This window comes from Bufo bufo, chromosome 4 (assembly GCF_905171765.1).
Source record: "Bufo bufo chromosome 4, aBufBuf1.1, whole genome shotgun sequence".
NCBI classification, from domain to species: domain Eukaryota; kingdom Metazoa; phylum Chordata; class Amphibia; order Anura; family Bufonidae; genus Bufo; species Bufo bufo.
The window spans coordinates 135,832,948-135,856,327 of NC_053392.1; the positions used below are offsets into that span (position 1 = coordinate 135,832,948).

The 23,380-nt window shown below is 45.5% G+C and overlaps 1 long non-coding RNA gene across 1 annotated transcript; it reads right to left on the reverse strand.

Moving 5' to 3' along the window:
• Window positions 1–1,061: 1,061 nt before the first annotated feature.
• Window positions 1,062–21,500, reverse strand: LOC120997736. The gene is made up of 4 exons (XR_005778215.1): window positions 21,490–21,500; window positions 11,638–11,650; window positions 11,407–11,412; window positions 1,062–1,184 (listed from the first exon to the last, which is right to left on the reverse strand). It is a non-coding gene; the product is annotated as an uncharacterized LOC120997736 (long non-coding RNA).
• Between the last annotated feature and the right edge of the window lie 1,880 nt (window positions 21,501–23,380).

Sequence of the window (23,380 nt, forward strand, 5' to 3'; positions counted from 1 at the left end):
CCAAGTCAGGATGCACTTCGCTAATGTCTGCTCCTCGCTCCGTTGCGCCAATGACTTATTGGGATGTAAGATTACTTCAGCCAGTTGCCCAACCTACCCCACAAATACCCCCGCCCCCCCCCCCCCCCCCCCCCCCCCCCGGAATTAACACTCTGAAACCGGCTTCTTGGCATAAATGGCCGTAACGGCCCGTTTATTAAAAACCACCACATTCTCCACCAACTTTTAATACTGATAATCATAACAGTGAACACATAACACAAAATAAAGTGCAATAACATTCCAACACTGTATAAGGATCCTATAAGGCAACCCAAGCAAGCTGCGTTCTTCACTCCCCATCTCCACTTGACTTTTCACCTTACCCTCGGCCGCAGTCACCGACCCAAGGGCACCAAACCTTCCAAAACTCTCTCTCAATCTACCCCTGTAGGCCTTTTAGCCCCAACAGGAGCCCCAGCCGTCGGCTTACCGACCTCCTGAGATGCACGCTCCAACATGTCATGCACCTGTTTAAACATTGAATTGCCTTCCTTTAACCTGCCACAAACGAACATAGGTGACACCTCACCCATGGACGTCCTGCCACACCCTCAGGGCTGTTTCCAAGCCTTCTTAGATCACTAAGGCCCACATATCCGTACCCACGTCATTCAAATGCACACCATCGGCCCTCAAGAATTAAGGCGAGGCAGACTCCAATTCCCTATGCCGTAACACAAAGCCACCCTGACGACTAACAAAACGCCCGACTTCCTTGTTCAGCTTCGCCCGCGCCCTGTTAATACAATCCACCGACCTCGCAAATCGCCATGACCTCCGAGCCACCACGTCAGACCAGACTACCAACAGATCCGGAAAATAGCATAACAACCGCAACAGGTCCAGCTTGATATCCCGAATCACATCTTTAGACCGCCGAACACCTAAATCGTTACCCCCCACATGTAAGACCAAAATATTGGGAGGCCTATCCAACAACGCAGAGGCATGGAACTCAGGTAACACCCTACCCCACAAGAGACCGCGCAAACCTATCCACCTCACTTGCAACTCCTCAGGCTGGAACCCCAATTGCCTTCCATTTCTCCGCACGTCGGCTCGCAAGGCACCCCAGTGAACATAGGAATGTCCCAGAATCCACGCCAAGCACGATGAGGACCCTGTAAATAAATAAATTAAAACTATGCCTTAATGTGCAACTAATACAAATAACATGACTCAAACACAGTACAGTAAAAAAAAAAAAAACAATCCTTATAACGTGAGGACGAACATATATCCGAAAACACGCCGATTCCCAACTGCCAATCCGCTTAATAGCCTCATCCCCTAAACCCCACCTGGCCGCCTCAGTCGCTGCGCCTATCCGAAAGGAATGAGACGCAAACTCCCTGGCCAGATAACTGGCCGCAGCTAAACACTCCCTGAACACTGCAACAAACTGGAAACGAGACAAGGCCGTTCCATCCTGGTGCACCAACAAAGACCCCCCAACGTTCAGCCGCATAGACAAAAACTCTTCCACACAACGTACCGGGCAAAGCACTGACACAAAGGGCGCAACAAAATGGCCACTCCTCTACCTTCCTGGTCAGTTTTTGACCTACGCAACACACATCGCACACCTTCATCACTAAAACGTATGTCCTCATGCAACAGACCCCCACCTCGCGCCCAACTGTTGGCTAAAGGCACAAAAAAGGCCAAAGAAAACGCAGCTCGAAACAAACAAACTTCATACCCAGACTTACACACCACACCAACCTCCTCCCACAAGACCTGCAACACCGGAAAATAAACTGGACGACGAGTGTCTGTCCTCACTACACTGCGTCTATAACCCTTTAACGCCTGGCGAACCAAAAAACTTCTGGACACATCAGCCAAACCGCGCATACACAACCAGAACGCCACAGCCGCAACCCTTTTAGAAGCAACAGAGAAAGAAACACCCAAACTATAAGACATCACCACAAAATAAACTAGTAGCAAATGCAAGTCCTCCACTACCACGCCACCCCCAACCTGATCCACTAACTGTTCCCATTGAGACCACACAGACGAATAAGCTGACCACGTACTCCTACTCACGGACCGCCTGATCAGATCTGATGAGACCCCAAGGCCACGCTCCAGAGCCACTGAGGACAAGGCAGACCCGTCGCATCCGCGCTCGGCACCAATCTGCGAAAACGATCCCACTGAAAACGAGAAAGTGAATCCGCAATTGAATTATTAACGCCAGGAACATGCACCGCTACAAAGCACGCATTCAACCTTAAACCTTTAAGAACCAAATGCCTAAGCAAGCGCAACACCGAGGTCGAATTGGCCAACTGACTGTTTACTGCTTGCACCGCTCCCAAATTATCACAACAAAAAATGCACCCATTTATTCCTTAACAAATCGCCCCACAACTCAGTTGCCAACACAATCGGGAACAATTCTAACAACACTAAATTACCCAGAAAAACGGCCACTGCCCATTCCTCTGGCCACGGACCTGCACTCCATTGCCCTTGACAAAACGCAGTATAACCACAAGAACCTGACGCGTCCGTAAACAGCTCTAGGTCTATACTGAAAATCGGTTCCTCCATCCACACTGAACGACCATTAAATTTGTACAAAAAACGGTCCCAAACTACTAAATCCGCCCGCACCTCAGCAGACAGTTGTAAAAAATGAAAAGGCACCTTCACACCCGCTGTAGCCATGGCCAAGTGCCTACAAAACACCTAGCCCATAGGCAAAATCCTGCAAGCAAAATTCAGTTTACCTAAAACCGACTGCACCCTACGTAACTGCACCTTCTTCGCTTTACTCAAGAATGCTACCTTGCCGCGCAAATCCACCACCTTCTCCTCGGGTAACCTGCATTCCATTGCCACACTATCGATTACTATTCCCAAAAACTTAACAGAGGTAGCCGGCCCCTCTGTTTTTTCCGGCGCTAACGGCACCCCAAACCTGGCCGTCACCCGGTCCATAGTGTGCAGTAACACCGAACAGACCCTTGACCCTGCTGGCCCCAAAAACTAAAAATGATCAAGATAGTGCAACACTGAATTCCAACCCTCTTCTCGCTTCACCACCCATTCCAAAAAAGAACTAAACTTTTTGAACAAAGAACACGAAATAGCACAGCCCATCGGCAAACAACAATCCACATAAAATTGCCCAACCCATTTAAAACCCAACAAATGAAAACTATCCGGATGAATGGGCAGTAAACGAAACGCTGCCTCAATATTTGTCTTCGCTAACAGAGTTCCCTGCCCGAAACGGCGCACCCACAGCACCGCCTCATCAAACAACGTGTACGACACAGAACACAACTCGTCGTCAATACCATAGTTTACTGAACCCCCCGCAGGAAATGACAGATTATGAATAAGCCGATATTTGTTTGGCTCCTTCTTTGGGACTAACCGCAACGGTGACACCCACAAACCCTGCAACGGACACTCCGCAAACGGACCAGCAATCCTCCCAGCAGCCACTTCTTTCGCAATATTATCCTCAACCACCTCCGGACGTTGCAACGCGGAAGACAAGTTGCGAGCCGCAACACCTAAACCCTCCGAAACACACGGGATCTTAAAACCATCCCTAAAACCAGATAACAACAACTCTGCTGCCTCCCTATTTGGATAGATCCTTAGAAATGGCTCTGTAGTGTCCCACTAGTTTAAGGTGGGCACTACACAAGGGTCAATTGGGCCATGTTGTTCTCCACCTCCTGTGGAACATGGTTATTGTATTTTATGTCATTTTAATGTATAATTGTCATTTTATTAATGTTATCTCCCGAGTACCAGGCCTATTAGGGGTGTAATTCCTCCTCCTAGACTGTAGAGGGAGCTAGGGAACCCCCTAGTATAAATAGCCAGGTCCAGACCAGGGAGAAAGTGAGTGAAAAGAGGAGTGGATTTGGAGAAGCCAAGTGTGGCACCCTAGCCAGAGGGTAGCTGGGATCCAGCCTCTGATATGCAGCTAGATAGCCCAGGCTTCTAGCTTGCCACCAGGAGAAGAGGATACCTCCTGAGAAACCTGAAGTTCCTAGAAGAGTGCAGAGCCATAATTCCAGCCAAACAGAGAGCTGAAGGGCAGAAGGATATATACTGTATGCAAAGCAAGGAGATATATACCTGAGGAAGTTTCCCTAACCAAGGATAAAGCCAGCAATAGGGCATACGGGCCTTGGGATAAAGACAGACAGGATTCTGAGGAAAAGTGCAGCCTGATCTGTAAGTGTTTAACCCTCTGAGTATCTTGCAAGAACATTGTGCCTGCCATTGGATGTAAAGCCTGCCTGTTACCTTCTTGTACATGTGGAACTGAACAAAGAACTGTAAATAGTTAACTGTTTTAGTAAACAAAAGTTTTGGTTCACTGCAACTTGTGTTCCTCACTTATTACCACAATAAATCGGTGTGCCACCGTTACCGACACTGGCGTCACGAACTTAAAGGGATCTTGCCACCGGCACATTAAACCTACAACACCCAGGGCACCTCATCTACCATCGGCCGGGTCCCTATACATTGAGAGTGCCCCAGAGGACTTCTGTGCCAGCCTCTCCATCACTGCTGTACGCCTGCCCAGGGTCTCCTATGAACTGTGAGTACCAAGAGCAACCCTCATTTTGCCTATTAACCGTGACCTGCCACTCACTCACCCTGCAGGGCTGTGTACTGCAGCTCCATCTCGTCCACCCTCACTGGAGTCACCCCTCTTCTGCCCAGCCTCGTATCCCTTTCCTTTCCCGCGCCTAAAACACAGCGACAAGCTGTGGGCACCTCCGCAACCTGAGCATTCATGCTTGAACCGGCAATCGGCCAAATACCTACAATACCCTTCATTGAATTGCCAACAGCATCCCCTTTTCCCCCCACTATTGGAATCTGCTGCCGAGGAACCCTCGGACGCACCCCGAAAGGGCTGATTACCCCCTTTTGGAGCCGTCATCAGCCGCATCCAAAAGGATAATGTCTTTGTGGTCCCACCGAATGCCGGGCCGGACCGCCTTCCTCTGGCGAAACTGCTCGTCATACCAGAGCCAAGCCACCCCCCCGTACGTCCGGTACGCCTCCCCCACAGCATCCATATAGCAAAAGAGCGCCGAACAGTGTTCGGGCGTCTTTTCGCCAACTACACTTACTAAAATAGCGAAAGCCTGCAGCCAATTAGAAAAAGTGCGCTGTATAAGTCTATACCGCCGCTTCTCCTCCTCCTCTTTTTTGCTCTCCTCAGGCTTCACCCTATCCAAATGAAACTTTTCTAATGGAAGCAACGAAAATATTTCTACATACTCGTCCTTCCAAATCTTCTCCCGGACTTCAGGCTTCAAGTGGGCCCCCAACGGCCCCTCGAAGCAGACGTAAACCTCCCCCTTTGCTGCATCCGCCAACCTAATATCCTCCCCCGCCTTAGCTTTTCCGCCCCCACTCGCCTCCACTTCCCCTGCCGCTCCCCCAGCTGCCGCATCAGGCGCACTCACCACAGAAGCCGTACTAGCTCGCTCCCCAGCCCCCACCGCCGGCGCAGTAGCCCATACTGCCGCTGGAGATGTGACCGCCCCTGACCCCAAACGCGACAATAATGACAACATGCCCGACAACAATTCCTGCGCTAAACCCTCCGACCCAGTCCTGCACAGCTGATCAGATGTGACCCCACCCAACACATGAGCCTGACTCATCGACCTCTCACCAGACTGACCCTGGGGCATCCACCCAGCAGCCGCAGACCGCGCTGACACTCCACTCGGCGTAGCTCCGACCGGTGATGAAGACGTTGTTGGACAGGTGTCTTCTGCGTCCACCACTCGATCGTCCGCTTCCCACTCTTCCTGAATAATTTCCCCTTCTTCCAGCGACTGTTCAGGCAGAAGACCCCTGTCGACGTCCGAAAGACGGGGTCGCGGCTCCGCTGGTTCGCTGTCCGAAAGCCCACCGCCATGTGGTCGCCATCCCCGAATATCCCTGGCCTCTTCCTCGAAATCCCGGGAAACAGACTCCCTGGCCTGACAGCCAAGAGCCGCCCTGTGTCTTCCAGATGCTGCTGGCTCTACCTGCTGCACTGTGGGCGGAGCTAAACCGGCTTCCACAGCCAGCGCTCCTCCCCTTGTCCTCCTGCCTGCAGTACCAGGCCTCACCGCTGGTGTTGCTGTTGCGTTCGTCCTGCTCACTCCATGGCAGGGAGAAGACCGCCGCTGGCCCGCCGATACAGGCCACGGCACCACCCGCTCCGGCCCGGTCACCGTCCTCGCTGGCAGGTCATCACCACTGGTCAGTGAGGCCGCAACCGCCGCCATCCTCCCGGCCGGGCTCCCGCTCGCCGCTACAGGTAAGGCCCGATGCGCCCGCTCCTCCAATGGGACATTCTGCAATGGTATCGCCGCTCGGTGACCCCCCCCCCCCGCCGTGAAGGAGACAGGAAACGGGGGCTAGCCCGTCCCTCCCCTGCAGGTGCTCGACGCTGTGCAGGATTCCTCCCGCTGCAACGGCCGGCCTTAACCCTTTCAGCGCCGACCGACCGCAGCGTAGGGTCCCTGATGGGGCTCCTTAAGCGTCGCCGCACCCGGGGGGTCGCCTCAGGGCTCAGTCTGTCCGGTGGCACAGACCTCCGGGCCCTGCTCCTCACTGTCGGCGCAGCTGGTGGCACAGCCTGCGCCTCCAAAGCCGCCTGAAAATTCCGCTCCAGCCATGCAGAACCATGCTGTTCTGCAGCTGCCCTAACCGCCGCCAGCAACTCCTCTAAGGAAGACATTACCGCAACTACATTACCTATCACTACTCACGCGTATCTAGCAACTCGCAGGTCTACCCCGGACACTACTGCACGTCCCACCCCTGTAACAATTTATATACAGCCCGCAAAAATTAGCTAATACCGCCCCCCCTTCCCACCAATCAGACTCCAGAACCGAGTATCCCATAAAATTAACTCCTTCCTGCGTTCGTACTTTCCCCCAAGTCAGGATGCACTTCGCTAATGTCTGCGCCTCGCTCCGTTGCTCCAATTTTAACAAGGGGCTAAAACTGCATTGACTACCTGTACCACATTGCAATATATTGCATTACAATTCTTTGGGTACTGCATGGTCTTTTGGGCATTAGTGTTGAGCGAATCAAAGTATCCAAAGTGCACTTCGATCCGAATTTCAAGAAAAATTCGATTTGCCATAAAGCGGAATTTATTCGTGCTTTGTAGTAGCAAATCTTCTTTTTTCTGAAATGGCAGTAAAAAAATAAAAAATCCCCTTATCCATTTGATCGCGGAGACGCCATTGCGGCCATCTTGATTGCAGAAACTATGCGAAATCTCACATAGGGTGACATGTGCGTCATTGTGCTGGCCTGGCGTAGTAACATCATCAGTGATGACGTCACCGCGCCCTGTCAGCGAGATGACTTTATCACATCACCACGTGAGATTTCGCGCAGAGTCTTCAATCAATGGTACAGGGAGAACAGTCACATGCTAACATTTCTGTCCTCTCCACGATCAAATAGAGTAGTAGGTATTTTTTTAACCCGATTAGCCGTGTAGCCCTAGCCTTACACTACCTAACTTTACACCCGCTAACTACTGGATAGGATTAGTAAATCTGCCTCATAGTTTTAAACAGTTTGAAAATGTATGAGAAATGACTAGGAGAGGACAGAAATGTTAGCATGTGACTGTTCTCCCTGTACCATTGTGCCCCATATTATCTACATACAAGGGGAGGATTATCAAAACTGGTGTGAAGGAAATCTGGTTTAGTTGCCCATAGCAACCAATCAGATCTTTTCTGTGATTTGCTGTCACACAACACATGTCGCTGTGTTGCCTTAGCCTTAGGCCTCTTTCACACGGGTGTTGCGGGAGACATGCGGGAAAAGATGTGGGTGCCTTGCGGGAAAATGCACGATTTTTTCCCGAGAGTGCAAAGTGTTTTAATGCGTCTTGCATGCGCATGAGAAAAATTGGCATGTTTGGTACCCAGTCCCGAACGCGAACAAGTGGATGAGGTAAGTTTAATTTTTAATTTTTATTTTTTTTAACCCCTCCATCCCTATTTTACTAAGCATTCTATATTACGAATGCTATTATTTTCCCTTATAACCATGTTATAAGGGAAAATAATAATGATCGAGTCCCCATCCCGATCATCTCCTAGCAACCGTGCGTGAAAATCGCACCGCATCCACACTTGCTTGCGGATGCTTGCGATTTTCACACAGCCTCATTCACTTCTATGGGGCCTGCGTAGCATGAAAAACGCACAATATAGAGCATGCTGCGATTTTCACGCAACGCACAAGTGATGTGCACAGCCCCATAGAAATTAATGGGTTCGGCTTCAGTTCGGGTGAAATGCGTTCACCTCACGCATTGCACCCGCGTGGAAATCTCGCCCGTGTGAAAGAGGCCTTAGTGTACCTGCACAAGTCAACTTGCAGAAGATCCACACACATTTCTGTGTGGATTTCTGTGCATTTCCGCACCAAATCTGCACCACAAAATCTATCTATCTATCTGTCTATCTATTTATCTATCTATCTATCTATCTATCTATCTGTCTGTCTGTGTCTGTCTATCTATCTATCTATCTATCTATCTATCTATCTATCTATCTATCTATCCTCTCATATCTATCTATCTATCTATCTATCTAGAAAAGAAAAGAAAAGAAGCAGCACTCAAAAAAAATTAAATGTGGGTGCAAAAAGTCCTCCTTATAAGACCTGTGACCAAGGTCCAGATTGTAGACTTACAGCAAAAACGAAGGCAGCACTCCAAGTTGTGAAAAAAGTGGAAGGTTTATTCACCCAACCAGCAGCAACGTTTCAGCTCTCTCTATGGAGCCTTTGTCCAGCTGAGTAACATGTGCATAATGGCATACATAAATAGTGGCAGTGATTAACATGATTACAAATCAATTCCAATGGTCATAAACATAAATAAGATGAATATAAAAATTTACAGTCATATAAAGAGTATAATTCATCCATACAGCTAGTGTACATATAGTGGCGAATAGGCGCATACATAAAAATTCATAGTGTAATTCATACTGTGTACAATATGCCCCAATCTTACATAATCAGTGATTATTGCAGAAGTGAACAAATATGTGAATAAATTAAAGAAATTACTTAAAAACCTTTGAATGGGTAAGAGGCTGAAGCAACATGGTGGAGACTGCTGGCGTCCGGAAACAGCAGCTGCGCATGCGCCGCGCCGCATATTATCGCGAGACTTGCATCAAAACTGAGTGACGTCGCTGGCCATAACAAAGATGGCCACAATGGAAAAAATGGAGTGAGGGCGCATGCGCCACCAGGCGTTAACGCCCATCCAGCTTCACAGAGTACTAGTTGATAAGATATATACCGCATTTTCAGCAGAGAAGCCGATCCATAGATCGGGGGCCGGCGGTTCAATGCCGGTCACCGTCAGGACATCCGTCATGACAGGGGGGCGTGGTTCTCATACCAACTCCACCCCATCGTCCAGATATATCGGCGCATCCGATCCAAAGCGCTCGTGCCTGTCATGTAGTAGCCGATCCAAATCAGGGATCAGTCATAACAGACTGCAAGAGCGCAAGGATCCAATGCATCGGTAAACTTGCAATAACAAAGATATATGAAAAATTTATAAAAAAAATGAGGATAACAGCAGGATTATCCAACCGTCCGTGTGGTGTGACCCCAGTCCCACTTACAGGGGCTAGAGCCACAGCAGACAGACAGGGAAGGGAACTTAAGAACTGTTGACAGTCAGTGCTGTATTGTGTCTTTTCTAGTGTCTGTTCGATAACTCGTATACCTAACTCATGTTCTATAGAGGTATAGAGGCTTACCACATCGAATGAAGCCAATATTGCCCCCTCTGGTATGGACAGATCTGCAATTTTGGTTAAAAAGTCATTGGTATCTCTGATATGGGAACATGATGCTGTTGCATAAGGACGCAAGATTTTGTCAAGGAAAATAGCTACCTTACAAAACAATGAGTCCACGTCTCGGGCGTGGACTCATTGTTTTGTAAGGTAGCTATTTTCCTTGACAAAATCTTGCGTCCTTATGCAACAGCATCATGTTCCCATATCAGAGATACCAATGACTTTTTAACCAAAATTGCAGATCTGTCCATACCAGAGGGGGCAATATTGGCTTCATTCGATGTGGTAAGCCTCTATACCTCTATAGAACATGAGTTAGGTATACGAGTTATCGAACAGACACTAGAAAAGACACAATACAGCACTGACTGTCAACAGTTCTTAAGTTCCCTTCTCAGGTTCATCCTGACCAGGAATTATTTCCTATTTCAGGATGACTTTTTCCTACAATTGCGTGGTACCGCGATGGGGTCCAACGTGGCGCCGACTTATGCAAATCTTTACATGTCCCATCTTGAGGAGTCTGTCGTCTATGTGTGCCACCACTTCAGCCATGTGCTGGGGTGGTGGCGATACATCGACGACATTTTCCTGATTTGGGTCGGCGCCACGGAGGACCTCATCGCCTTCCACGTTTTCCTTAATACTATTGATCCCAGTGTGAAATTTACACTCTCCCACTCTGAATCCACAATACAATTTTTAGATACCCAGGTTAGCATCCAAAATGACAAGCTAATAACCGACCTATATGTAAAACCAACCGACAAAAACACACTGTTGCGTTACGAAAGCCACCATCCAAAACCCATGCTTAGGTCACTCCCCTTTAGTCAACTCCTTCGTGTGAAGAAAATTGTACAAGATCCAGCACTAGTCGATGTTAGACTAAAAGAGATGGGCCAGAAATTCCAGACACGCGGTTACCCTAAAAAGCTTATTCAAGAACACACCAATAGGGTGAAACCCCTTACTAAAGAGATTATTAAGGCGGGACTAGGTGATCCTAAACGATCACAGCCCCGGATCCCGTTTGTCTCTGAGTATAATACTAATAGTACGACTATTGCGGCAATTATCAGAAAACACTGGCGCATTCTGGCCAGTAACTTTGAACAAATTGAGGAATTTAAGGCCCTACCTCTTTGCTCCTATCGACGCAGTCGCAATTTAGGCGACAGACTGGTTAAATCAGATATTGGCACATCCAGGGAGACATGCGAGTCTTACTTTGGGTCCACCAGGAAGGGTTGCTACCCATGCTATAATTGCATTAACTGCAAGCTGATGCTGAAAGGTGATACATTTCCCCATCCAATTTCAGGACAGAATGTGAAAATCGGACAGTACCTAACATGTGACTCGTCCTATGTTGTTTACTTGCTGATTTGCCCTTGTAACCTTCTATACATTGGGGAGACTACTTGGGACGTCAAAACCCGTCTCAACCAACATCGCTATTCCATTCGGAAACAAAAAATGGACCTCCCAGTGTCAAAACATTTTGCTGATGCCAAACACACACAAAATGACCTAAGATTTAGAATTCTGGAACAAATAACCCCTTCCAGACGTGGGGGTGATCGTGTCAAACTTTTAAAAAAACGTGAACTATACTGGATCTATACTTTGGGCACCCTGAAACCCCAGGGCTTAAATGTGGAGTTCAGGATAGTCTGACTGCTGACTATGCATGTCCTTTCTTTTTCTGATTACGTTTATGGAAAATAACATGTGCTATTTATCTAATTGGTTTTCTCCTTATCTCCTCTGTTTTATACAGGATCTTATTATGACTTCATACTATGAATGGTAGTTGGGGTGAAGACTGGAGGAACTGTGTCGGCGATCCTCATTTATATTCTTGTACTTATCTGCGATGCTGAATGGTGAAGTGATTGTCCCTGTCTGTCTGCTGTGGCTCTAGCCCCTGTAAGTGGGACTGGGGTCACACCACACGGACGGTTGGATAATCCTGCTGTTATCCTCATTTTTTTTATAAATTTTTCATATATCTTTGTTATTGCAAGTTTACCGATGCATTGGATCCTTGCGCTCTTGCAGTCTGTTATGACTGATCCCTGATTTGGATCGGCTACTACATGACAGGCACGAGCGCTTTGGAGCGGATGCGCCGATATATCTGGACGATGGGGTGGAGTTGGTATGAGAACCACGCCCCCCTGTCATGACGGATGTCCTGACGGTGACCGGCATTGAACCGCCGGCCCCCGATCTATGGATCGGCTTCTCTGCTGAAAATGCGGTATATATCTTATCAACTAGTACTCTGTGAAGCTGGATGGGCGTTAACGCCTGGTGGCGCATGCGCCCTCACTCCATTTTTTTCCATTGTGGCCATCTTTGTTATGGCCAGCGACGTCACTCAGTTTTGATGCAAGTCTCGCGATAATATGCGGCGCGGCGCATGCGCAGCTGCTGTTTCCGGACGCCAGCAGTCTCCACCATGTTGCTTCAGCCTCTTACCCATTCAAAGGTTTTTAAGTAATTTCTTTAATTTATTCACATATTTGTTCACTTCTGCAATAATCACTGATTATGTAAGATTGGGGCATATTGTACACAGTATGAATTACACTATGAATTTTTATGTATGCGCCTATTCGCCACTATATGTACACTAGCTGTATGGATGAATTATACTCTTTATATGACTGTAAATTTTTATATTCATCTTATTTATGTTTATGACCATTGGAATTGATTTGTAATCATGTTAATCACTGCCACTATTTATGTATGCCATTATGCACATGTTACTCAGCTGGACAAAGGCTCCATAGAGAGAGCTGAAACGTTGCTGCTGGTTGGGTGAATAAACCTTCCACTTTTTTCACAACTTGGAGTGCTGCCTTCGTTTTTGCTGTATATCTATCTATCTATCTATCTATCCTCTCATATCTATCTATCTATCTATCTATCTATCCTCTCATATCTATCTATCTATCTATCTATCTATCTATCTATCTATCTATCTATCTATCTATCTATCTATCTCATATCTATCTACCTATCAGCTGTCTGTCTATTTTTCATACCCCAAAAATAACAACCCCTGTCAAGTGTATCCTGTGAGCATAGAGGAAGCTGGAGAACCTCTGTACATATTTGCTGTAGCTTCTGACCACACCACTCGCCCTCCTGCAAAGAAATGAGAAGCCCAACTATTATCTGGTGTTCTAATGCATGGGCCATCATTGTGATGTCATAGAATGCTTTGATGTAATTTGCTGGTTTGCATATGCAGCTGCCAAATCAACTGCCTTTTCAACTCTGGAAAACCCCTTTAATTTCCCCCCATATTGAAAATGTCCCCCAAAAGGTGCAATGTGAAAAGAGCCCAAGATCAGCTATTATCTATCTATCTATCTATCTATCTATCTATCTATCTATCTATCTATCTATCTATCTGTCTGTGTCTATCTATCTATCTATCTAATCTATCTATATGTCTGTGTCTATCTATCTATCTATCTATCTATCTATCTATCTCTCTGATGTAGACACCTAAATCATTATTCGTGGTCCAGAATACCACAAGTGTAAATAGGTATTTTCTAAAGCACAGAAGAGTCCACAGTGGGTGTGGAAACGTTACCCCAATGGTTGTTAATTACTTCAGCTGGAAATACACTGACGAGCAAAAGGGTAACAATGTCTTGAACTTTTGACTTTCAGACTCCATATCTCAACATCCACTACAGCTTCGAACGTAAGACTACCATCATTTTGCAGAAAGTCCTCTTGGCTATCTCATACATAAATTGGACTTGCAACTATTTAGCATATGATTAGTTATGCAGATTTTTGTCATGTAACTGCATTGTTACTGTTTTTCTCCTACAATTCTAGATTTTAATTATTTTGTTAGTATTTTGTAACACCACCTTTGGCTTTAAACACTACCTGCAGTAATAATGCAGTTACATGACAAGAATCTGTATAACTAATCAAATGCTAAATAGTTGCAAGTCCAATTTATGTATGAGATAGCCAATATGATTGTCTATAAAATGATGGCAGTCTCATGGAGCCTAGGGGCATTGCTAGGGTCTCAAAAGATCCAGAGCCCAACCCTTAATGAATATGGCCCATTTCTCTAAGTCCCCCCCCCCCCCCTCCTCCCACACACCGTATTTTGCTGTACTTGCTATACAGCAAAACATACCTGTCACATCCAGGGCCTCCAGGTGACGTTTCCCCCCATATAGATCTTCTCTGTCATCATCTTCTCCATTTGGTCCGTATAACTTCTCTCAGCTGCCTCGTCTCTGCAGAGTGTGACACACAGACATCTTACTTTCCTCACTTTTCTATCATCCCCCAACCTCGAGTCCCCACAGTGTTATCCTGTTGCTCGCTGTGCGCCCCAATACCCCCAAATACTATCCTGAAGAAAAAATTGTGCCCCCCATAGTAATAGTGCTCCTCATAGTCCCACCAATAGTAATTCCTTTCTACAGTAGAATGCCCTCATTAGTAATACTGCCCTTAACAGTGATAGTGCTCCCCAAGAGTGCCCCCATTAGTAGAAGAGCCCTCCAGTATTAATAATGCCCTTACAGAGCCCCTAGTAAAAATAAGGCCTCCCTATTGTTCCCCCAGTGGCAATAGATCTCTCTACAGACCCCTCAGTAGTAATAAGGCCGCCAATAGTGCTCTTAGTAGAAATAAGACGGATCTACAAGTCCCTCCTATAGAGCCCCCAGTAGTAATAAGAACGCCTATAGTGTCCCCTGGATATTTAATACCCTACAGTGCCCCCAGTATTTATACTGCCTCCTACTGTTATAATGCTCACCCTAAAGTTCCCCCAGTGTTTATACTGCCACTTACTGTTATAATGCTCACCCTGAAGTGCCCCCAGTATTTATAATGCCTCCTGCAGTGCCCCCTGTAGTTATATTCCTCCTTCCGCCATACAGTCCCATGTAAATAACATCACACCATCTCTCCTGCCCCCTCCAATATACAGTCCCATGTAAATAACATCACCTCCTCCCCAGCTGTCTTCAACATACAGTCCCAAGTAAATAATATCACCCCCTCCGCAGCCGCCTCCAACATGCCATCCCATGTAAATAACATTGCCCCCTCAATATTCAATCCCATGTAAAACACATCGCTCCCTCCCTCAGACCCCTGTAACATTCAGTTCCATGTAAATAATATCACTCCCTCCCACAGCCGCCATTAACATACAGTCCCATGTAAATAACATCACTGCCTCCCCCAGCCCCCTCCTACATACAGTCCAATGTAAATAACATCACTCCCTCCCACAGCCGCCTCCAAAATACAGTCCCATGTAAATAACATCACTCCCTTCCAAAGTTGCCTTCAACATACATTCCCATGTAAATAACATCACCCCGCCCTAGCCCCCTCCAACATTCAGTCTCATGTAAATAACATCACTCCCTCCCACAGCCGCCATCAACATACAGTCCCATGTATATAACATGACCCCTTCCCCAGCCACCTTCAACATACAGTTCCATGTATATAACATGACCCCCTCCCCAGAAACCTCCAACACACAGTTCCATATAAATAACACCCCTCCCTTCAGCCCTAACATAAAGTCCCCGTTAAATAACTACAACTCCCAGCATTGCTTTGCCTCTCCCTTCACTTACCTCTCCTCATGTAGCAGACATCACCACAGATTCTTACCCCTGGACTTCTCATCTTCACTGCCGTCCTCTCCTGCACTGGTCACATGATGGTGACATAAGGAGGTTCTTTTTAACCACTGCCTGTTTTACTGGTCACATGATCTGTGATGTCACCACAGGTCCTTCAGCTCTTCCACTGCATTAGATTCAATTGTATTGCCGTCCTGAGGATGACAATACAGTTGTATCTAGCAGGCAGGCAGGACATTCGGGGCCTGGGACAAAACATCAGGGGCCCAGGCCCCCGAATATTTTAACCTAGCAACGCCCCTGATGGAGCCTGAAAGTCAAAAGTTCATAACATTGTTACCCTTTTGCTTGTCGATGTACATCTGCAAATCAGAAAAGGGTGTGGATGCAAAGTTTGTTCTCTCCTTCAAGTGTTCTGCTATTGGTCAAACTGAAGTGGGAGGAACGCTGTACTCTGAGCAAATGTTCACTCGCCAAATATCAGTCACCACAATCCTCCATAATATCATCCAATGTTTCCTTGACAATGTGGCGTCTTGCCCACAAGCTCATCTTGCAACCGTGAAGACAAAATGGATAGTGCATACAGGAGGGAAGGTGGTCTTTGGTGGTAAAGAAGGTTCTTTACTCACCATTTAAACATTCCCTTCAAGGGTATAACACAACGCCTATTTTTCCAAACACCACCCACACAGTCAATTATCTTTCAGTGTGAATGCAACTGTTTTCCTGACAGACGCTCTATTACATGATCACGCTCAGACATTTTTACAGGATACTCTGTGCTTTCAAAGGGCCATCGCTCGAATGTTAACGAGTCTGCAAATAACAGCTCGTTCATCGTCCGATCGAATCGATTATCTACTTGTGTAAAGGGGCCTTTAGATTTATATAGGCATATATCTGATTGCTTTACTAGTCTGGGAATCTTGACAAAATACAGAAATAATGCACACATTAGTAACTGGCACAACTGCCAACATTTTAAGATAATAATTTCCATTGACACTTTACTGCTGAAGAAAAGTTTCTACAGATGGCTTTATAGCCCACGATGAGATCTACTAATAATTGATGTGTAAATGCCAGCAGTGATCTGTGTTTTCAGTAGCTACTAACTGTTTCTATGACAATAATGTGATGGTTTTTGAACAGGAATGTTGTTTGATGTTGTGAACATAAGAATGAATGGTCTCTTATTATCAAATGCAAATGAAAATGAAAAAAAGAGAGAAAATATATAAACCAGGAAAATTAATAATATACCATATGTACATGCAGCAGTTTGGTCCACTGATGAGGGATGGAATATGTATTGTACTGATGTATTGTGCCATAGTGAATACGGGCACCATATACAATGCTGCCCATAAAAATTCATACCCCTGGCAAATTTGGACTTAAAGTTACTTTTATTCAACCAGCAAGTAATTTTTTGACGGGAAATGACATAGGTGTCTCCCAAAAGATAATACGACGATGTACAAGAGGCATTATTGTGGAAAAAAAAACATTTCTCAGCTTTTATTTACATTTGAGCAAAAAGTGTCCAGTCCAAAATTATTCATACCGTTCTCAATAATCAATAGAAAAGCCTTTCTTGGCTATTACAGAAATCAAACACTTCCTATAATTGCAGACCAGCTTTTTGCAGGTCTCCACAGGTATTTTTGCCCATTCATCTTTAGCAATGAGCTACAAATCTTTCAGGTTGGAGGGTCTTCTTGCCATCACCCTGATCTTTAGCTCCCTCCGCAGATTCTCAATTGGATTCAAGTCTGGACTCTGGCTGGGCCACTCCAAAACCTTAATGTTGTTGTCTGCTAACCATTTCTTCACCACTTTTGCTGTCTGTTTTGGGTCATTGTCATGCTGAAATGTCCACTGGAGCCCAAGAACAAGTTTCTCTGCAGACTGCCTGATGTTGTCGTTGAGAATCCTCATGTATTGCTCTTTTTCATGGTGTCGTTTACTGTGATTAGGTTCCCTGGTCTATTGGCTGAAAAACACCCCTAAAGCATTAGGTTCCCACCACCATGTTTGACAGTGGGGATGGTGTTCTTTGGGTTGAAGGCTTCTCCTTTTTTACGCCAAATGAAGAAAACATCATTGTGACCAGACAATTAAATTTTTGTTTCATCTGACCATAACACAGAAGACCAGAAGTCTTCTTCTTTGTCCAGATGAGCTTTTGCAAAGGCCAAGTGAGCTTTTATGTGCCTTATCTGGAGAAGTGGTTTCCTCCTTGGTCTGCATTGTGCAGTGTCCGTTGGATTGTCTGCCTTGAGACATTGCCACCAGCAGAGCCCAGATTCACCTGGACGGCCTTGGTGGTGATCCTTGGATTCTTTTTCACCTCTCTAACTATCCTCCTGGCCAGCACAGGTGTCACTTTTGGCTTCCGACCACGTCCTCTGAGATTTTCCACAGTGCGGAACATCTTGTATTTTTTGTTCAAAAGTAAATAAAAGCTGAGAATTTTTTTTTCCCCACAATAATTGTATATCGTCTTATTATCTTTTGGGAGACACCTATGTCATTTCCCGTCAAAAAATTACTTGCTGGTTGAATAAAAGTAACTTTAAGTCAACATTTGCCAGGGGTATGAATAATTATGGGCAGCATTGTAGTTACCAGTCCTTTCTGGCCCCCCTCTCATATCATCCTTATCCTCTGTGTCATACCAAATTCCCTCCACCCTGACTAACCCTGACCTTTGCTTAAGGGCTCATGCACACGAACGTATTTTGTTTCCATGTCCGGTCCGTTTTTTTTTTAGGACCGTATGTGGAAGCATTCATTTCAATGATTCCGCAAAAAAATCTGAAGTTACTCCGTGTGCAATCCATTTCCTTATGTCCGTATTTCCGTTCCGCAAAAAAATAGAACATGTCCTATTATTGTCCGCATTATGGACGAGGATAGTACTGTTCTATTAGGGGCCGGCTGTTCTGGAATGCACACGGACGTCATACGTATTTTTTGCGGAGCCCTAAAGGCAATGGACACCTTTGGTGGCAATTTTTTTATTGCATTTTCTGGGAATCGCATCACCACCCATCCCTTGGTTGAACTTGATGGGCTTTTTGTCTTTTTCCAACTATATTATTACTATGTAACTATGTTACTCATTTTAGGCTAAAAATCTTTTCCAATTGATAAGAATATAAGCTTAAATAAGTGTTTATGAGGTCAGCAGATCAGAGACTTCACATGAGCCATCAGATGATGGGACTAAGAAGATACTCTGCAAACCCTTATTTCTCAAAAATGGCTGAAAATCTTTAATAAAGATCACTTTGAAAAGTTATTTTTCGCTCCAAATAAGTCAAATGCAATCATAAAAAATTGCCCCAAAGGTGTACATAGCCTTTAATTGTACAGTAGTATTATTAGTAAATCAGGTACCAGTCTATCAAATAAATAGAGGCCAGAATTTGTACCCTGAGAGCCATATTTATCAACAGGCCTCATGGCTAATAAGAGAAGTGATGTCGATTATATAGTAAATGACGTGCCCTTCTATTGCCTTGACAGTAGCCTTTATACGAGCAGAAATCGGGCGGTGTGTAAAGAATACAAAAAATGGTTCTGCCCATAAATATGCAATATACTGGTGTTTTACGGACATTTGTTAACCCATGTGACATAAACCAGAAATAGCTCTATTAAAGGAGTTCGCTTTTAATATTGATGACCTATCCTCAGTTTAGGGCATCAATATCAGATCCGCGGGGGTCCGACACCCAGCATCCCCACCAATCAGCTGTGTAAAGGGGCGCGCAGTGTGCACGTGCCGTCTCCCATTCTCTTCCTGCTCGCTACTGCTATGTCTATGACAAAGCAGTGGTGAACAGGAAGAGAGAAGGGAGATGGCACATGCACACACCGCATACGTCTCCTCGTACAGCTGGTCGGTGAGGGTTCTGGGTGTTGGACCCCTGCCGATCTGATATTGATGACTTATCCTGAGAATAGGGCATCAATATCAGATCGGCGGGGGTCCGACACCCAGCATCCCCAGCTGTGTAAACGGGCACGCAGTGTGCACGTGCCGTCTCCCATCTCTCTTCCTGCTCGCTACTGCTATGTCTATGACAAAGCAGTGGTGAACAGGAAAAGAGAAGGGAGATGGCACATGCACACACTGCATACCGTCTCCTCGTACAGCTGATTGGTGAGGGTTCCGGGTGTCGGACCCCTGCCGATCTGATATTGATGACCTATCCTGAGGATAGGTCATCAATATTTAAAGCCCAGAGAACCCCTTTAACTAATGGACTAAAGTATAAGGCAGGCCTTACAGTGAGGGCATCTAGAATCATACAGTATTGCTATAGTATATTAGACTTGAGCCAGGGTCAAAACCATAGGGGGTATGATGTATCTGCTATGCCACATGATAAGACACCAGTATTATAAATGATACATGGTTAAAGATTTAGCACTGCAGTCCAGGAACTGCAAGATATGCGTCTGGTTTGAACAGCCTGCAACAACATTTGGAAGAATATGTTTATGTGAAATACAGGTAATTACATCCAAAGTGTAAAATAAGAGTATCATGGCTCAGACATAGACACTAAGGGGTAGATTTATCATAGACCACCATTTTAAGTCTATGTTCTCCTGTGCAATGCCGGAAGATGCGCCTAATTTATGACGAGGCTCAAGAGGAAGGTCCACAAGGATTTTGAGTGACATTTCATAATTGATAATCCACCATATGCATTTGCATCATTATTTGGAAGTTTAAACCTTCACAATAAAATATGATTTTAGTGCACTATACTTATTAGAGTGCCGCAAGTTTTGGGATTATATTGGGTGACTGACAAGTCCTTCATGAGCACCAGCCTTAAACACAAGTGTGCAGACCTCATATCTTCAGCTCAGAGCTCCCGTATGTAGATTTCTGTCTTCATTTATGCCAGAAAACTAGTGTACATGAAGATAAAATGCCGTCATCTCTGGCCCCGCTTCTGCGCTCTTCCACCATGCCCCTTTTTCAGGAAAGTGGTGAAAGCGGTGGAGAAACGCCACTTGCTACACAATTTGTTTCAAGTGGTGTTAAAAGTTGCGTGGGGGGAATGATAAATCCCCCCCTAAATGTATAGTCAGCCATGTTTTTCACGGTGGAAAGCTGCACAATCGAGTTCTTTCCAATTCTAAAGAATTTTTTCCCCATGTTTCTAATATTCCATTTATTACACATGCCCTATGTCACCGTACCTTGCGGGGATAATAATTGGCAGGATCCATAAATATCTTTTTCTACTTCATGCTATTTTGAGAGGAGGAAGCATGACTAGAAAAGCTCTGCTCCCTCCCTTCCCTCTCATTCACAGCAGATGAGTCCTGTTCTCAGGAGAGAGATGAGTCAGATGCCCTTGCTCTTTCTGTCTCCAAATCTCTGCATACGTTCAGACTTTATATTTACTGTGATGACGTAAAACACGGAGCTGTGCAAATGAAAGGTCTGCAGAAGTTGCTGTCTTGGGAGAGGTGTTGATCTTTGCAGTTTGGCAGAAAGGTTTGCCATAGAGTTTATAGGAATGATTAGGTGATTACAATGTATAAAATTTTAGGATGCTCTGATTTCTGTAATTAATTGCAGAAAGTGTATGGGTTGAATGGGTTTCTCATCTTCTTCTGGATCCACAGGATCAAACAATTTTCTATAATTTAACTTCACCTCCTCCCTTCGTCCACATCCTCTCCAATCCTTTGGTGGAACTTTTTTTTTTTTTGCCATACTTACTATGTAACTATGAATGATAGGGGGGATTATCTTGCCCCCACTCGTGTCAGTCCGCAGGATTTTCTGCATGTTCCTGTAGAAATCTCATAGAAAGGATTGATGAAGCTGAGGAATGACTGAAGGCAATGGCTTAGCCAAGCAGGAGGGACTTTACATTATTTGTGTCATGTAGAATATGATCATCACACTGGCTATATAAGGCCAATTATGTCAATGTTGGTTCCATGGAGGAAATGAAGGTGGGTTTCCTCCACTGTCCATATCAGCAGTAGCCGTGTTAATGCAGCTTATATCTTAACAAGAACAGCAACCCCCCTCCTCCATGCCTACAGTACTCTCAGCAGCCTGGATCCCTCCATTTAATATTCTATACACTACAAAAATTCTAAATGGGATGGAATTATAAAAAAAAACACAATTCCGCCACAGTTTTACGGGTTTTGTTTTTACAGCGTTCCCTATGCAGTAAAACTGACCTTTAGCTTTCATTCTTTGAGTCAGTATGATTACAACAATACCACATATGTATAGTTTTTCTTTGGAAAAAAACGAATTTTTACTTTGTATCACCATATTCTGACCCCAAAAACTTTTATTTTTATGTGTATGGAGATCTGTAAGGGCTCATTTTATGCGGCGCGATCTGTACTTTTCATTGATACATTTTGGAGTTTGGGACTTTTTAATCACTTTTTACTCAACTTTTTGTGGGAGGTGACTTTTTTTCCATTCAGCCGTTTGCGTATGGAATAGTTTTTTTAATATTTTAATAGTATGGGCGGTTTCATGCGCGGCGATGCCCATGATCTTTATTATTTTAACTGTTTATGTATTTTTTATTTTGGGGAAGGGGGGGTGACGAATACTGTACCCCAACTGATGTCGGAGGTCAACTACGTCGAGCTCACAAGACACGGTATGGTCACAGGTTACCAAGGCGTGACGTTACACCCTCCTGGAGGAGCGGGTAAGGTCAGTCTTGGTACAGTTTTCACAGACTCCTCCTGTCCACACGGGCACAGAGAGGCAACAAGCTGAGAGAGCCTTTTCACTGCCCCAGTGAAGCAGCGCGTTCTCAGCCCGGGAAGACTGCCACCAGTTTCTTGTTTGATATAAGCCCGGTCCGCTAACTGGATTATATAGGGTAGGAAACCAACCCGCAGTAGCGTATAACTAGGCCGAAACACGGACGCAGGGATTCGTGATCGAGATACAAGACAGCACAATGTTATGAGTCCTTTGCTGTAGTCACATGGAGGGCAGTGATGTCAGCAGGTTGCAGGTCCCTCTAAACACATGGCACGATGTGACCCTCCTTCAGAGAAAAGACTTGCTGGCACAAGCCTTTTAACTTGTAGCCGGCCCCTCCCCTCCCGGCCTCTGGGAGGCGTCCACCCCCCCTCTGCTGAAACACGTTCGCAGGGATTCGTAATCGAGATACAAGACAGCACAAGAATAAATTATATATTTAATTGCCTTAAGGGCTCACTAGACAATACACTATACACACAAGGATATATACAATGGTTTGAGGTTACAAATACAGGTGGTATGGTACAAACAGGATTAAACAGAGCGAAAGTCAGTTTACCAGATGGATGAGTCCTTTTGGGTTGTTATGAGTCCTTTGCTGTAGTCACATGGAGGGCAGTGATGTCAGCAGGTTGCAGGTCCCTCTAAACACATGGCACGATGTGACCCTCCTTCAGAGAAAAGACTTGCTGGCACAAGCCTTTTAACTTGTAGCCGGCCCCTCCCCTCCCGGCCTCTGGGAGGGGTCCACCCCCCCTCTGCTGAAACACGTACGCAGGGATTCGTAATCGAGATACAAGACAGCACAAGAATAAATTATATATTTAATTGCCTTAAGGGCTCACTAGACAATACACTATACACACAAGGATATATACAATGGTTTGAGGTTACAAATACAGGTGGTATGGTACAAACAGGATTAAACAGAGCGAAAGTCAGTTTACCAGATGGATGAGTCCTTTTGGGTTGTTATGAGTCCTTTGCTGTAGTCACATGGAGGGCAGTGATGT